Source organism: Rhinolophus sinicus, chromosome 14 (genome assembly GCF_057876585.1).
Source record: "Rhinolophus sinicus isolate RSI-liver-muscle chromosome 14, RSI-T2T, whole genome shotgun sequence".
NCBI lineage: Eukaryota > Metazoa > Chordata > Mammalia > Chiroptera > Rhinolophidae > Rhinolophus > Rhinolophus sinicus.
Window position 1 is genome coordinate 73766059 of NC_142514.1, and position 18253 is coordinate 73784311.

Below are 18253 nucleotides of genomic sequence, written 5' to 3' on the forward strand. Positions count from 1 at the left end.
TAGGTGACAGAGAATGTAGTTAAGACAAAATTGTGATAGCCCAATTATATTTGTGAATTATAACTGAGAGAATTTGGTATATCAATGAATGTAGGAGAAGACACAGGAGGATCTTTTAAGAGCCTGGGTCGATGTTGAACATCTTTTTATATGAGTATATCTGTTGGGCAGCCGTATGTCTTCCTTGGAAAATTGTGTATTCAGGTCCTCTGCCCATTTTAAAATCAGATTGGTTGTATTTTTGTTGTTAAGTTGTATGAGTTCTTTATACATTTTGTATATTAACCCCTTATCAAAAGTATTGTTTTGCAAACACTTATTCATAAAAATATATGTGCCACTATGTTCATTGTAGCATTATTCACAATAGCCTAGACATGGAAAAAACCTAAGTATTCTTTGACGGATGGCTGGATAAAAATGGATAAATAGAATATTACCCAGCCATTGAAAATATGAAATATTGCCACTGTGACAACATGGATGAACCCTGAGAGTGAAATAAGTCAGACAGAAAAGGATAAGAATCATATGATTTCATTTATATGTGGAATATAGAAAACAACGAATGAACAAACAAAACAAACAAACAAACAAACAAACTCATACAGACAACAGAATGGTGGTCACCAGAGGGGAAAGAGGTGGGGAGGAGGACAAAGGGTAAAGGCAAATATATGGTGACAGATGTAGACTAGACTTCAGGTGGTGAGCACACAATAGAGTATACAGATGTCACATTAGAAAGCTGTACATCTGAAATTTACGTAATGTTATGAACCAATGTTATCACAATAAATTTAATTTAAAAACTGTAAAAAGAACCACTGTGAAGAGCAATGCTGCTACCTGAGAGAAAACACAACATAGGAACAGGAGTGGTTTGGAGTTGTATGCCACATATGATGCAATCATTCAAGAAGTAAGATTTTAACCATATTTTAGTCTTTGGTGCCTTTGAGAATCACATAAAAGCTATGACTCCTCTTCTCAGGAAGATACACATATCCAAATCTGTACCATATAAGTAGGATATGATTTTAGGGCACTCACAGTTCATCTCTGAAGCATCTTCTTTTAAGAATCTCTTAACACAGAATAAGTAAAGAAGAAAAGTAAAGCTGAAACCCTGAGGGATACTGTCACTACAAAGACTGGTAAAGAAGGATAATTTGGCAAAGCAAATTAAGGATGAATAATCAGACAGTTAGACTGGAAGCCAGGAGAAAATAACATGGATTCAAGAAGGTTGCAAATTTCCAGAAGCATGAAATACCAAATGTTATTAAGAGGTTACATGGAACGAGAATTAAACATAGGCCACTGGTGTTCATTGGTCTGTAGATTTGCTGGTCCAGGAGCCAGACTCTTGTACTAAGGAAAGGAGAAAGAAGAACCAGAATCTATGCAGACACACATTCAAGAAAACTGGCAACTGGGAAATTTGAATGAGTAATAAAGGTAAGACAATAGATTTTTATTGACTGTTTATGCATAGGTTAGGGGGAAAAACCTTAAGCATGCTTTACGCTTGAAGAGAAGAAGCAGAGGAGTGAGAAAGATTGACATAAAGAAGAGAAGAAGAAAATAATTCAGTAATTGAATCAGGTTATTTTTATACAGAAATGCGACATTTTCTATGAGCTAGAACAGAAAGAAAAAATCTTCCCGCTGTAGATAATAGTATATATGACGGAGAGAGAAGATGGATGAGATTGTACCAGATAGTATTTATCTCTGTAAATTATACGGAAAGGTCACGTGTTGAGACGGTATGTTACGTGTTTAATGGTGAAGGTAAGAAAGGCAGGCTCATATTGTAGATAGTTGTATACTTTCTTTTTTTCACAATATGCCAAATAACTAGCACAATTCATGGCACATAACAGAAGCTCAGTAAATGCACATGAAATGAATGGCTGCAATTTGAAGAATTTAGGCACATAGCAAAGTGTGGACCCACTGACATATTAAATGAGAATAAAAGCTAACCGGGGAAAAAGTAAAAAGTGTTGCAAATATTTTTAAGGTGTCCAAGAAAAGAAAGCCCAGAAGTGCTATAATTTATTTATATGTCCCACTGCAGCGCTTGGAATGACCTGCAGTGATCTTAGGAGGAAAAGATATACAACCTTCTCAGGCACTGTTCAACTCTTCTGTCCTCAGACATCCTTAGAAAACAGGTATCCATTTAATGAATAAGTAATTACTGACAGTTGGCAGATAAGACATGTAACTTTCTTATCCAACATCCAATACTCTTCAGAAGAGATGGACAACACAGAAAAAGTGAGTTAATTACACTGTCAGTTGGTCACCTGGCTTTGCAGACACTATAAAAGAAAAAAGCAAGCAAGCAGACTTCACTGCAACACACGTCGGTGGAGATAAATGAGAGGGCTAGGTCATCTGTGCTTTGTATCCTACAGATGACTTTCTAATGTCTAAAACCATTCAAATCTGAAAACAAAAATCCCTCTCAAATCTAAACTAACGGCCACTGAACAAAGGGGAATAGAAGGTATATTATTAAATCTCTTCTGATGAAAGGCTGTTGAACTGGATTCCCAGTCCGTCGGGCACATGATGGTTTGCAGATGCTGTGTTCAGGTGTCATCTGAATTCACATTATATCTAATAAATCACAGTATGTTCACTTGTCCTATTAAAACTGTATTCTACCTTTCCAGGTCTGAATAATTTGTATAAAATTGATTGCTCCAGTTCTCACTAGAAGCTCTAATTGCATTCCTGGTATAACTTAAAATGATAACCTTATCTTAATTAGTAGCATGATGCAGAAATGCTTTTGAAAGCCTCCGAGAATTAACCTGAATTTTTAAACAGAAGCCCTGGGGCTTAAAAAAAAAGAAAAAAACAACTTGAAAAAATATTCCTGTTGAATACGTGAGGCAATGTTAATTTATCAAAACTACAAAAGGAAGTAATCACATAGTGAGAGACTAAGCAACGCAGCTAACACCTCCAATCAAGCAGTTTGCATTTCTCTTTGCAGAATCACACACAGTGTAATTATAAGGCCTAGATCTCCACTAGGTGCCCACTGATCCTCGGTGCCCACAGAAGAGTTTCTCTCTGGTTATTCTAATGAGACTCGCCCTCCTTAGTAAGCGGAGTGCTGCAATTGTGGAAATGAGTGGACAAACAAATTGGGGATGTGTATTGCCTTCACAGGGAATTAATCACTATTCAGATAACCTCCAGTCCTCCCTTAGGTTCCACACCAGGCTTCTCCCCCACCCCATTCCTGCTTCAATTAATTCTGGCTTTCCTCATCCAACCTAAGCTTTCCAACAGCCCTTTCTGACCCGCCGATATTTGCAATGTCTGAGTGAAATTCCAAAAGGTAAAGTTTCCCTGTAAGAGAGGCTATACTCTGTGTGTGTATGTTTTCCACATTACCACTCTGGTAAAGAGATGTACACTGGCTCACTGATGGTAACCATTATCTGACAGAGCATACCAGAACACATGGAAATTAACGTTTCCTTTACCTTAAACTGTATGATGGCAAGATAAAAAGACTTTGCAGTAAGTCATCATTGTAAAACCCCAAATAGGTGTTAAAGATTCTCCAATACAGTGCTTTCAAATTGAAGGGTTTTCTAAGCGCTATGCAGCGTGGCATATAGCCTCAAATGTCCAGCAAAGAAATACATTAAGTAGACCTTATTAATCATCCCAAATTATAACTATAGCCACCTCCAGAAATGTCAAGTACATGCTATTTATAAAAAGACTATTCTCCCAGATTGGTCTCTGAGGTCTGTGGTTTCTTTCTCTAAGCTGGTACCACTTGGGGAATAATTGTCTTCCTATATATAATGCAGTTTGACATTTCCTTATTTGAAAATGAGTATGGTTCAATTTCTTTTTAAATTATTTTCTCTTTACTAGAAGTTAAGGAACAGTTTTGCCTAGATGTAAGAGAATAGAGCTAGTAGAAAACACTGTAGTAGGATGTTATCATTAGAATTGAACATAAAAATTAGTGGAAATAAAAGAGACATAAACACATCTAACATTTAGGAGTGTCATACATTGAAGTACTATCTAGTTTAATTTATAAGCATAGAAAAAAGTAAAATTAAACATGAGGCAATAGGTGCATACTAACATTAGCTCAAAAGCAACCCTTTTTTTTATAACTGTATCTTCTTTAATGGTATTAAAACACTTTTAAAATATCTACTATGTGCAAGGAGTTATATTTTGTAATTGCTTTGAAGGCAAACTGCTCTTATAAAATAGTAAGGTATCCTTTTATGTTGAGCTTCTCTTCAATAAAATATGGTTATTTCAGAGAAGTATTAATGTGTGGTACATACAGACATATATTTACATGAACAAATCATCCGTACCTTGGAAATCCCATAAAAGTATATATCACCGAGCACGTTTTCTCTTATTTAAAATTCTATCTCTGGGCTTGAGTAAGGAGATTAAAGACTAAACATATATTAACACTGGGATAATTCAGCCTGAAAAACCCCAGTGGAAAAGACATTTTAATCAACAGATAATTCAAATTGAGTGACCCCAAATCTGTTTAACAAGACTGTTTGTTCTAAAGAAGGAAAGCCCTCAAATAATTTAACTTGCTTTTAGTTTCATTGGTGTGACAACCACATACTGATAGCATCTTCAGGTTACAAACCCTAAGTCTTTTTACCATTGCAGTTATAGTCTCATTTACAACGTTAATGTGCTAAACAGGGACTGCATAAATATCTTCAATTATCTTCAGACAGCCTATGCAACATTGCTGCTAATTCTAATGCCCAGCAAGAATAATCATCATAACCTCTGCTGTGATCCCAACAAGGATTCTTCAAGCTCCTTATAAATGCATTAATCACCCCTATGAAAGCCACTGCTTGCTTTTAACGAACGAAGATAATGTATGTTACTGGGATTATACCACTACATGCAGAATCGTTAGACAAAGATAGACCAAAATTTATGATTAAGTCTTTGGACAGCAGGGCACCATTTTAACCATAAAAATCACAATCTGCAAGGATAGTGGCCAAAGCAGAGGACCCAATTAAAGACTAATAATTAGCATCCATCAAGGTGACACTACTGTTGACATCTTTATTACTTTAAACACACTAATCAAATACTCCTGCATTCAGATGGAAAGATTGATAGACAGCTAGACATCCCTATGGAGAACAATTTAAAATGATCTGTTCAGAGGGTAACAACAACAACAACAAAAGCATTGGTATTAGTCAAGGGTGATGGAAACATAGCTCTGAACTGGAAAAACTCTGAAATGTACCTACTGGGTTGTCAGGATTCTCATGTGGATGCTTCATCACCAAGCATTCCTCCAAGTAAACACATATTTGTATGTCACTTTTGTGCAACCCACTGGACTTGCTTAATTTGGATGAAAAAATAACACAGAGGAATATAAGCTTCAGGCTGTTCGGTCAGGTAAATAAACAGCCAAGCACTCAGGCCAGCATTCACTCAATTTCTAGCCCTCTCCTTCCATGTGCACATGCAAATGAAAGATGAAGGGAGAGGTGAACTTTGTTACTACATAGTTAAAATGCAGGCTGTCCAAGGGGAGCACTTCATAGACCAATGCATTGTACAGCTGAAGTGGAAGTAGAATAATGATGTATGTCAACTATAAGAAAAAAATGTGTGTGTGTGTGTGTGTGTGTGTGTGTGTGTATTAACGGAGGTGGAGGATAGCATAATGAAGCTAGTCAATGGTATTGTAATAGGTATATAAGATGTCAGTAGATTGGGAGAGGGGGTTATCACTTTGGGAGGGGTGCAAATGTCTAACTATTATGTTACTTTGTATACCAGAAACAAACAAACAAACAAATAAATAAATAAAGTGGGGTGTCAATATCTAATTGCATCAGTGCTCACGTTCATAACACACAGACTCTAAAATATGCTGTTATTATTACTGTCCGTATACATATTTCAGTCTTAATGAATAAGACGCTGCTGAGCATCTATGCCACCCCTTGAGCCCATATGGCATTATACCTTAATGACTGTAATTTTCTAAAAGGTGCTCTTCTCCAGTTTCTGGCAGTTCAATGTTCACAAACTGAATCCTTGAGGTTAAGGGCACAGACCACAAAAAAAGAATGTAAAGTCGTTTTCAGATTATAGTCTGGCTTGGCAGCAATTCAGAATTATGGATGACGATTTGGCAAGTCATCTCCCAAGGGGGCAACTGCATCTTTGCCAAATGAGATTATAATGGCAAAGACTTTCATTATGAAGATGACAAGCCCCAACAACCATTTGGCTCCAAAGTTCAACTTTATTTATAGGTTCCTTAATTAGTGTATCTACCACGAGGTTTAAAATGTATGTATTACAGTCTCTCTGAATTAGACACCTGCTTCTTGAAAAAAAATTGCATGTGCCCATCAAAAACTGGACAGAGATGAATCAGTGGAAATTCCCCACTGCTTCTTTCCAAGCAGTGAGGAAAGGACTGAGAAGAGGATGAATGTCAGAGCTAAAACAATTGGAAGGAGCCAATTACTCAAAATACATTGTCCACAAGTCACTGAAATAGTAGCAGCTAACTCAAATGCAGTTCCATTTTTAATTTCATGGTTAAGGGAAGATTTTTCCAATATAACATGATAGCCTCACAGAGGCAAAGTAATAAGAAAAATGCTGCAATTGGACTATTGGAAATCCCACTAGTTTAAGCCAATATTTATCAAATCAGTCTTTCTAAAACTTTAGGCTGCAATTTCTAAAAGGTTCCATATTCTGACCTTTTCTCAAATCAAGACAGCAAACTCTTCTGGCTCTTAAAGGAATAGGAGCCTATTTCATTTTACAGTTTACTGAGTTATTTTATACACATTAACTTATACGTAACTCTGTGAGGTAGATATGATTATTCCAACTGTATAGATGAGATGACAGACTAAGAGAAGTTAGGGGTCCTTCAAACGGACCCGTGGATGGAAGGTCTGCTGACTCAGTACTCTGTGACTCAATACTCAACACCTCTTCACTGTACTGCTGAGCCTGACTTGCCTTTAAATGTTCTGTAACTTTATTAATTAAGGAAAGAAACCACAAATTATAGATGATGATTACGTATATTAAAGACACATTTTAAAAGAGTAATTTAGCAAGTAAAAGCTGTTCACAGAGAACCAGTAAAATGCATAATGAACATGAGAGAATCCTTCCAGTCTGAACATCAGTTTGCTTTGTTTAGAGATTGGTCATCTTTCTACCCTACTCCAAGATTTTGTTTTTCACTATTAGGAGTCATTTGATTCTCACTGACGCACAAGGAGTGGGGGGAGGTTGTGTAATATTGTGTGAGGCTGACCTTACCACTCATGGAAAAATTGCCAGCCAGACACAAAGTGTCAGCTAAGAATGACTCAAAGATGGGCTCAACGGTATCAAAGACCTTTATGTTGAATCCTTAACAAAGGAGCTTAGTGTAAACAGGACTTCAGGGCTGGGAAATGACACAAGAAGAGGACAGTCACTTCCTCATTAGAGGACATGGCTTTTGCCAAAATTTGTTGAAATGTGTACACAATATTTCCAAATAGACATGAATTAGAGAACTCATATCAATGTGTGCTATGTTCTAGATTCAGATAGAGAAATATTTCAGGTCTGGCAAATTCTCTTTCCTACCCTCCTTAAATAGCTCTAAGCTATTTACACTTTCCAGTTAATATCATTTTTATATCAAAAAGAGAAGGAAAAACATGAAGAGCTAAGTGAAAATGGGAGAAACAAAGAGAAAAAAATAGCTGCATGTGAAATACCTAATAGATAAAAAGAAAAAGGAAAACTTATCTAATAATAATGGCAGAAGTAGGCTCATTGTAAACACATCATTAATACATTCTCTGTTACAATACTTCAATGCCTCTCTTATGTTGTTGCCCCAGCCATAACTCAAGTTATAAACTTCAGTCTTGAGTTGACTACATAATACAACCCATGAGAATTCAGTGAAAAAAAAAAGTTTGCATATTTTTAATACAGGTAGGGATATTTTTAAATTATATTTATATGTTGCACAATGGAACCATTATCAGTAGGAAAAAAATGAGCTGTGGATATTAAGGACCTTGTGTTAATGAATAATATGGAAAACTTTGTAAATCAAATGGGCTTCTTATCAGTGTACATGTTCTCCCAATCTAGCCAAAAAATATTCGAACAATTCATCTGAAACTGTATATGCGTGGTGCTATCATTTTCTAAAGTAATGGATGAGAAGATTTAATTTATTTTACCTGAGCATTTTTAAATTTGTTGTCTTCCGTATCAAATAATGATTGCTATAAAGTGTGTAGCAAAGAGGCCGTCACCATAGGAACAAAAAAAAGATGGGTTTCCTCATCAGTGGTGGTCAGCATAGATGGGCTGGAAAAATTCTGCTGGGTGTGAAGACAAATATGAATATTAAAAGGATGCCAAAGGAATTTAAGATATGAATTTACAACATCCTAATGGCTCATTTGGTCTGACTTTGAAAGTAAAAGTTACATAAAAGGGACAACATGTTCTCTTAATATCCTAAAAGAAATTGCTTAAATAGTAAGTTGTATGAATGGTGGGGGTGCTGCATGGCCCTCTGAACTCTGATGGAAAATAGAAAAAATTCCCAAGCAAAGAGGAGAAGCCTGCTTTAATGTGTGCCTCTCAAAGAAACACACAAATTGAGTTCTCCATGAGCCTGACTGGTTACAAACTACGTTACAATGAAAGACCTACAGATTGATTTCTACAATCATGACCAATGGCTCAACAAATTAAACTAGATTAAATACTGAGGGGGAAAAGCTTACAATGAAAGGTGATACACAATACATAAACATATTTAAAAGGGAAAAGTTTCCCTGAACATCAAATTACAGCTGCTCTCCCAATTCTAATAGCACCCATCTATTTAAGATCTGCGTGATAGATATGTAACCTGTAATGCATAGTCACTGTCCTGAAATGTATCTGCGGAAGCAGGGCAAAGACATGCAGCAAATCAGGACTCTATATCAAGGTAGAGAATATAAGCCATAAATTCACTAATGCTAAAGATAAATAAATAGCCCAGGAGATGAGATGGTCTCTATTACTTTGTATCAAAACTCATAAGAGGTTTGCAATTGTCTTACGAGCTATGTCTGCTCCCTATCCTTTGTATTCTCTTTGTTTCTGTCCATTATGTGGCTAAATCCACTATATATCAAATAAGAATGATTCATTTCTAATTTAATAGTAACACACATCCTTTGGAACTCATACACTATTGACACTGACATCGAATATTGACCTTGAATTTATAAAATATTGACTTTTGTTGTTCTATGCGTTTTTCCTGGGTGTGAAATGATCAGAATGAGTTTTCCATAGGTTGTTGTTCTGTTTTGTCCAGATGTACTCATAAACTCTCATCTAAGACAGACTCTTCTGAGATTTTGACTAAAACAACCAAATCAAAAGAATCATTGCATGCTAGATAACAAGAGAATATTTTACTTAAATACATCCTGATAGAGCTTTGTGGCACTATTTCTTACAATTAAAAAGAAAAATGTGTAAGTGGTCCTTACAAATAACCATTCTACTGTAAACAGAGTACAGAGTTTTAGAGAGAAATAAAATGAGGCCCAACACAGTAGCAGGTGTAGTGGTTCCTGAGCATGGAATGATCAGACCTTTCAGCTGTTCTCGTTCTTCTCTCTTTCTCTCCTCCCTCTCCCTCTCCCTCGTCAGTTATCTGGTGTGAACAAGTCTTTGATTTCCCCACCTGAAACATAATAATACTGACATTACCTCACTGTGTTATGGTAAGAAACAGACGAGAGGGTGCATGTGAAAGCATTCTGTACACCATAAAATGTTAAAAACTCGTAAATTATAAATGAGCACACTATACATATGTAAGTTACAAACAAAGAGAAAGACAGACTAGTGTGACTGATTTGAAATTTACTGATTATAACATAGATGTGCAAAAACCAATTTAAAAAAAATTAGTTTCCCATCACATAACTAAGCCTATCTTGCTCAAAAGACTTCATTCTCACTTGGTGATTTAAAAAAAAATAAAAAAAATTAAAGCTTGTTCATTTGATATAACTCAGGTTCTTCAGAAAATAGCCAGTTGGGGGTAAATTTTCACTTTCTGTGTTTTCGTTCCCTCCCCCCTTTTCCTGACAGACTGGCATCACAGCAGGAAGATCATATAATATTGTGGTGTGGAGGCAAAGCATCTGCTTCCATTCCTGTCCTTCTCAGGTGGGCTGCTGCATCCTGAATGAGGCACAAGTAATGTGGCCTGGTCTTCGGGCTTTGGGCTTAACCCTCACTACATATGTTTCTGAAGTGTCTGGGAGTAGTCCTCTCAGCATAGGCATGGGACATTGATGCTTCTCTCTGCTCCAATTGACTAGACTCTTCATCTCAGCTCTCACTCCTCACTCCTGATCTCAGAGACACAGCTGTGTCCAGTACAAGGACCCCGGGTGCAGAGGAGTAGTGTCTGCCGGATTTCACTTGTGCTGTAACACTGGTCCCCTGTAAGGTGTGATGACTTCCGTTTATAAGCTCAGTTCAGTATCTCTGCCCCACCAGAACTTCTGGGCCAATTCTAAGACATGCGGTACCTGGAGGAGACGTGAGTAGAGTGGCCCTTTCTCAGAGGCCACTTTTCAACTTTACTGCCCAGGCCAATGCGGTTTAGAGACTCCCAAAAAGCATTTGGGTTCCAGGGTGACAGGTTGACACAGGCTCCATTGCTCTCTTCTCCATCCTCAACCTTCTTGTTTTCTTTTTAGATCACCTTCCTCTCTGTCTCTATTTCCTATCTCTCACCAAGCATCATTTTGCACCACTGGGACCTTCCCTTCCTATGTGGTTGGGTCCCACTTTTATAAACTTTAGTCTTACATCCTTAGGCTTTCTTCTCAATACGTAAAATGACAGCTTTAGCATTTTCAACAAATCCTGGCTTGTGTAAAAACTTTTCTGACAAATGCACAATGACACATTTGTTCCAGAAGCTAGACTGTATCTGTCGCACACCTAATGCAATAAAGACCATTGATTTTATGATTGTGGCAGCTACTGGGCAACAGGATTTACAGGGAATATTTCAAAAGCATTATTAAATATTTCAAAAATTTATCCTTACTACATAAGCGAGGCAGTTTAATATTATGGGGAATTTCAAAAGCTTCCTGAATAAAGGAAGAAAGGTAACTTTGTGAATCAGCAATCATATGGAGTGGATGATATTAACCCATTCTAGAGATGGTGAAATGAAGGTTCAGAGAAGATAAATAATTTTCCCAGTGAGTCACAGCACGTGAGCAGTGAAGCCAAAATTTATACTCGAGCACTCATTTGTATTATAACTCCAGTGTTCTTTTTATTATGACTATAGAAGTTCCTTGACAACATCAGTCGATCCAGAAGGGAAAAATATGGATATGAATTCACGCCACTTACCTAAGCAAAGAAAATTATAAAAAAAACAAAAAACAAAAAAAACACGTCTTCAATGAAGATTACCAAACAGATATATCCTGATGAGTCATTAAGCTGCTTCATCCACTATTTTCTTCATTAAACTAGCATTTATTGAATATTTCCGATACAACAAATATTGTGCCAGGGATTGGAAATTTTAAAAAGGTAATTGGCCCTGCTCTTAATGAAATCACAATACAGTGGGAAAGACAAATTATAATACACATAAGCAAGGTCAGTACTGTATGATTTTAAGTATCATGAGATTCTCAGGGTTTCCAAATCAATTGTTTTCACACCTCAAATAGTTACTAGAATTTCATACTAATTCTAACAGGTAGAAGTTTCATTATGTCCCAGCACATGTTGGGATTTGAAGAATTAGACCGTTGAAAATGCTTCTCTCAATAAATCTGCAAATTACAAAGGGAAAGACAGAAATTTAGAGTATACAGCAACTTGGAAATCATGAGAGTCACCCATCTCCACTTCTTGCCTACTTATCACTGGCCAATTTATCTTTCAACAACCTCAATGCACTGCAACCAGTTCTTCTTTGGAGCAACTGCAGTAGGCTACACACACACACAGCATTAAAACAATAAATTTGGTAACTTCATTGAAACACCTTCCTCAAATACAACATTTTCCAGTGATCTGAGAAGAGTACAGGGAGAATCCCCCCAGAGTTATGTAGTGACATTGAGTTAGTATTTCGGTGTCTGGTTATGTGAAGGTTTTATGAGACTAGTGTACAATTTCCTTTGATAGCTAAAGAGTGTTGATAGTATTCAAACACCAAATGTGGTGAAGGCAAAAAGTAACAAATGTGTCAAAATTTCTGTTCTTCCAAATCCTGAAACTCAAATACCTGCCCTGAAATATTAAGATCACTGACTTAAAAATGAAACAATGGGTTGCTGCATCACTTAAAACCATTAACTCCAATTAAAAAGGAAAACTACAGTTATCTCCGAAATACTAAATAGTCTAGATATATTTTAGTAAGGGAAATAAAAACCCATACCCATTTTCCTCTTGTGTGAAGGAGCAGCATTTATTTTACATACGCCACTATGTAATTATATATATGCCAATTACATGCTAATATAAATATGAAAAAATATTCTATGAAAATTGCAAGTTGAAGAACTACCAAAACTATGCAAAGGCAAAAAAATAGATCTGCTTGAAAACAAATTCTGTCATCTTGCTTATTCATGTGTAAACATCCAATATGTTCAATGCTTTGACATCTCTATTCATTTTGGGGTTTGAATCAGCTATAACTATATGACCTTTAATTGTGTGATTGAGTCATCAAAAATTCTGAAATATTTTACATAGGGGACTAACTTCATGTGAATACAAATATTTTCATGCTGTCCCATTTTAAGTGATAACTTCCACAAGGAATTGAGAACTCCTAAGTGAAGAAAATGAGTTTGTTAATTCTCATTCGTTCAATCATTCATACCTAGAACTGTATTTTTTACCAAAAAGCTCATGCTGAATTTTTTTTTGCAGCTGTGTTCCCAAAAATGCTTGACAAGAACATTGTATAAAAATCTGTAGCTGATGAAAGGCAAAGAGAAGCATCATTCTTCTGTTTATAGTCTACTGGTATAATCAGTCCTCTCTAGGCAAAATCTAGGCAGAAGAAAGACACCCAATGGATTAAATGGCACAAGTTCCACGCTTGTCCTCCAGGTTTCTGTGCCCTCAAGCAGCAAACTGGCTTTTGCATCTTGCAAACATATGCAGAAAACCAGGCCAAATATGGCTGATAAACTTGGCCAAGTTCTTCTACATGATCCACTGTGACAGCCAACCTAAAGTTCCCAATGTCAATCCCATTTCTACTATTAAAATGTGTTACTATTTAAGATATAGATACAATCCCATCTCCCATGTTTTGAGTAGAGAGAAATGCATATTTTAAAATAATGTACTGTCTTTGTACTATCGAAAGGGGTGAATATTTAGAATAAGACGGATATTATGGGACTAGATTAGATCATACAATCCTATCCACACAGTCAAAGATTTAGAAGCATAGGCATGCACGTTTCCACTGCTTCTGCCAGGTAGCCTGACCAGAGCAAAGGGCTATCATGACTAAATCTCTAAAGTCAGCTGAAACTTCATGGCTGTGCTTGAAATTCTAGAATTTCCAGAGGTTCTACTCATTGTCAAATATAAGATTAGAAATGTTTACATAGCCATGTGCTTTCAAATGTTGATAATGGACTTACATAAATGTATACTCTCTTTCAAAACATTTGACATTCTGAGGCATCTTCTATGCTAGGAATGATGATAAAGACGTGAACGCGTACACCGTGTTTGCCCTCAGAGACATCAGAGTAACAGTAGAAACCCTAAAACTTGCCTTACCTGGAGTTTCAACCTGGTACTCTAGGCTGCCTTTTCTCAAGCCATTTTCCTTTTTGTCAAGTAAGATGAAATGACTGAATTATTGTGTCTGTTACATAGTACTGCATCAGACTGACAGTTGTTTATTGCACCATTACCAAAAAGCTGTATTCTGACAGAGTGCATATCAGTACACGTCAGCGAAGATGAAACAACTTTTTCCTGGCTAGCTCATTCAAAATAAAAATTACAAGGAAGATATGAGATTAATATATGTGTCTGTAAATATAAATATGTATTTTACTAGTAAATATTTATTTATGAATGACCAGGATAAAACAAATACTTATAAATAAGGTTTTATCTGACATAAAGAATTTACTGAAGCTGCAAATTATATATCTTTTCATATTTATATAAGGGTATTTGTACTACTAGGAACTCTTAGTACATATCTCAGTACATTAACAAACCTCCTTTACCACTTTATGCGTTTTCCTTATTTTTTTCTCTATTTTTTTCTTATAATGACACTTTCCCATTCCGCTGTCTTCTTCCCTTTGTCTTATAAAGGTATCTCAAATCACATTTATCCTTAAAAGTCAATCCTTTTTCCCACGTCACTTACTACCTGTGCACCAATCCTTCTCTTCTTATCAAAACTTTTGGGGAAAGTGGGATATTTTTAGTGAACCATCGTCTTCACTTTGTATTCATTTCTGAATCCGGGGGATTCTGGTTTCAATATTTACCATTCTAATAAACCTACTTACTGCTAATTGTCCTTCAGATTTTAGTCAGTTTCCTTGGGACCGTAGCTCTCTCATGGGTTTAAGAAAGTTAGGCATTAGCAAACTTTCTACCATTTTGTTGTTGTAAGGGTGGAAACAATGCTCTTTTCATCTTTCTACATCCTAAACAGAAGCCAAAAATATTGATTTTTCAACCAAGGCATTTCTATACATAAAGGAAAATATTTTCGACCAGTGATGTTATAACAATTGGATAATTATTTAGGAGGAAAACAAAGTTTTACCCACACCTCACATTATATACATAGAAATGCATCCTAGATTATCATAGTTCTAAACATCAAAATTAAACTATAAAACTTTTGGAGGACAACACAAGAGAATATCTTTGTGATCATGGGAAGGCAAAATATTCTTAGAGAGGAGAAAAGAATATTGACAACTAAAGAAAACAATAAAGCAGACTTCATCAAAAATAAAGTATTTGTTCTTTGAAAGACATCTTTAGGGAAATAAGTAGGTAAAATTACAGAATGGGAGAAAATACTCGTAAGACATATCTGACCAAGAACTTCTATCTAATCCTACAATTCAATAATAAAACCACATGAGACACCATTATACACCCACTCAAGTAGCTCAAGTTTAAAAGACTGACAACACCATGTGTTTATGGAGATGTGAAAAAAACAGAATTCTTGCATTGCTGGTGGAAGGGGAAATCAGCCTATTTAGAAACTAGTATGGGTGTTCCTTATAAACTTAAGCACTTAGTTTTAGTCCTTACCTGAGAGAAATGTAAACACATATACATAAAAATCTGATACAAAAATCTTCCTAACAGTTTTCTACAAAATGGCCCCAAACTGTAAACAATCCAAGTGCCCATCAGCAGGAGAATAGATAAACAAACTCAGGTATGTCCAGACAACCGAACACAATAAAAAGGACTATTCACAATAGAGCAATACCATGGATGAACATCTTAAGAGGAAGAAAGAATTCAGCCACACAAGACTGTGTACTGTACAAAGTTTCAGAACAGGCGGAACTAATCTGTGGCAAAAAGGTCAGAATGGTGGTGGCCTTAGGGAGCGAAGATGACAGGGCTGACAGGGAAAGGGCAGAAACAACCTTTTTCTGATGATAGAAATACCCTATATATGGATATGGGTGCAGGTAACATCAAAACTCACCAAACTGTATGCTTAAAATTTGTGCTATTCTTATTCCGTAAATCTGTAAATTATATCTCAATAGAAAAGTTAAATATGAAAAATATAAATACACATGTGCACACAATTAGAGAGGTGTTCTCTGATCACCCTACATAAAATAGCAGCCCCTCTTCCTCTTTCTGGCACTTTTGCCTGCTTTAGTATTTGTGGTAACATTTACTTATTAAAATTTGGCTCTATTCATCGTCTGCATTGCCCACTCGAATGTAAGTTTCTTGAAGTTCAGGACCTTTTTCAAGGTTGCCATTATATATCCAGTAGGAATGGCTATGACTAAAAGGCAATAATTAATCAAACTGGATGCCAAACTTTGATTTGTTTTGTTATTTGAATTTCTTCTCTGCTTACCAGTGTTGGGGGGGTAGGGTTAAAAATCAAGAGATAAAGGATATGTACAGCACTTTGAAATCTATAAGCACTATACCACCTAAAGGATGATTACATCAAGAAATTAGCTACTTATGGAAGACATTCAACGTAAGATACCTTAAAATTTTCTGTAGAATAGCTCAGTGTGGTTGTAACCTTCCAAGAGCTGCTTCCCAAAAGCAGGAACAATATTGGGAAAGCAGACAACATACCTGCAAGGTAGAGCTTCTATCTAACCGACTAAGTACAGAGATTGCTTAGTTTCTTCAAGTTCATAACTTTGCCTTAACTCTGTGGCTCACAGGAACTCACTATAAAACAGCCATCTGGGATCAGAGTGTTGTGGTAGGATCAGTCAGATTGAGAATTTCAAAGTAAGCCTCTGTCCAAGCATTTACAGATTGACAACTAATTAGATCCTGTCCACACCTCACCTGAAATCACGTTAGCAAGATCCACATTAAAGTACATCTATAGCTTGCGGGGGTGTAACACAGTCCTTAGGCCAGCGCAGGCAGCACTGTAACAAGGGTTTTTCTATTTCAAGATTCTTTTGTAAAAAAATGAATAAAAGAGTTGGTTTCAAGGAAGCTCAGATATAGTGTCAAGGTTCCAAAATGAAGGTATTTTGATCATCTGTCAAATATATAACCTAATGGATAATCACACACACACACACACACACACACACACACTCACCAGAGAACATACGCACGGTTTCCTAAAATTTCAATATATTTATTAAGTTAGGAAAGGAGAAAATTGAAAAGAAAGATAAAGAATACCTGATGGAACATGGAATACAATGTATATTCACTTTATAATACACAGATTACTCAAGGTTTAGGTAAATAATTGCCAGCAATCTTTTCTAATTTAAGATTTCAACTGCCCTATGGTAGCGAATACTACAGGTAGCTAAATTACATTGAAGGCATATCTTGAACTAATGCAACCATAATGTATTTGAGTATAACAACCCAACATTAATATAATTTGGAACAGCATAATTTATTACATATGTAGAAGTGACCTCTAATTCCCAGAACACAAGAAAATATTCAAATGTGAACAATCTGTGTTAATAAATTGTGTAATAATGTCATAATTTACCTATTATGTGAACAGAAATATTATTAACCAGCAGGGCACAATATTTCAATTTAGTTTAGAGTACAGTAAAGTAATGGTGTATTCTAAGGGTCTCCTTTACTATATAGGGTGATAAGTGAGTGATGGCTTGCTAGAAAGAATACGCAAGTTTACTATACTTCAGATGTACAATTTTTAAAAGATCTGTGTACACATATTAGTGACACATAAACTCTTGTTACTAATCAAAATTGAGACTAGGCTCAAGGACAGGACACAATGTGATCTCTCCCAAGCATTAAGTCTAAAGAAACTAAATAAGTAAGGAAAAAACCCAGCTCGGGTTACAGTTTGACACATTATTGCTCTTTATTTATGGTCAACATAAGGCATACCCTCCAGTAGGATTTACCGAGCCTCACCTGTTTACTCCAACCTGGGTTCTACCTAAAATGAAGAGAGTCACTTGTAAAGCAGCAAATTTATGCACAGATTAAAAAGAAAAAAGATATGTACAATGTCAGGAGGGCAGTAGATTAGGGGAGGGGGTTGTCACTTTGTGGGGGGTGAAATGTCTGGCTATTGCATTGTTTTGTGCACCTGAAACTAATTAAAAAAAAAAAAAAAAAAGAGTACGCTACGCGTTGTTGATAGTTCAGCATGGAAAAAAACACAAAAAACTTTCTTTTTTCCCCTTGTAAAGACTAGCAATCTCATGAACTGTCTTTTAATGCTTTGGTAGAAGCAGTTTTAGTTACTGTATTCAAAATGTTATCATTAGTCCAAGTTTTAATCATGCAGGACCCTTAGGAATTCCAGACGATGACAAGTTGTCCAGCAATTTAGACAAAAACATTTGGTTTAAGGATCAAGCCATTCATTGTCGGTCTA

General features: G+C 36.1%; 1 long non-coding RNA gene across 7 annotated transcripts in view; it reads right to left on the reverse strand.

Moving 5' to 3' along the window:
- LOC141572137 (uncharacterized) overlaps positions 1-18253 on the reverse strand; it is a 408385-nt gene that overhangs the window by 42921 nt on the left and 347211 nt on the right. For 5 of the 7 annotated variants that reach the window (XR_016018669.1, XR_016018667.1, XR_016018672.1 and 2 more), the window contains 2 exons: positions 9720-9811; positions 8303-8438 (listed from right to left, as the gene is read on the reverse strand). The exons of the other annotated variants lie outside the window; for them this stretch is intronic. This is a non-coding gene — a long non-coding RNA (uncharacterized LOC141572137). Of the gene's footprint in view, positions 1-8302; positions 8439-9719; positions 9812-18253 lie in introns of those variants that run through there. 7 annotated transcript variants of the gene reach the window in all.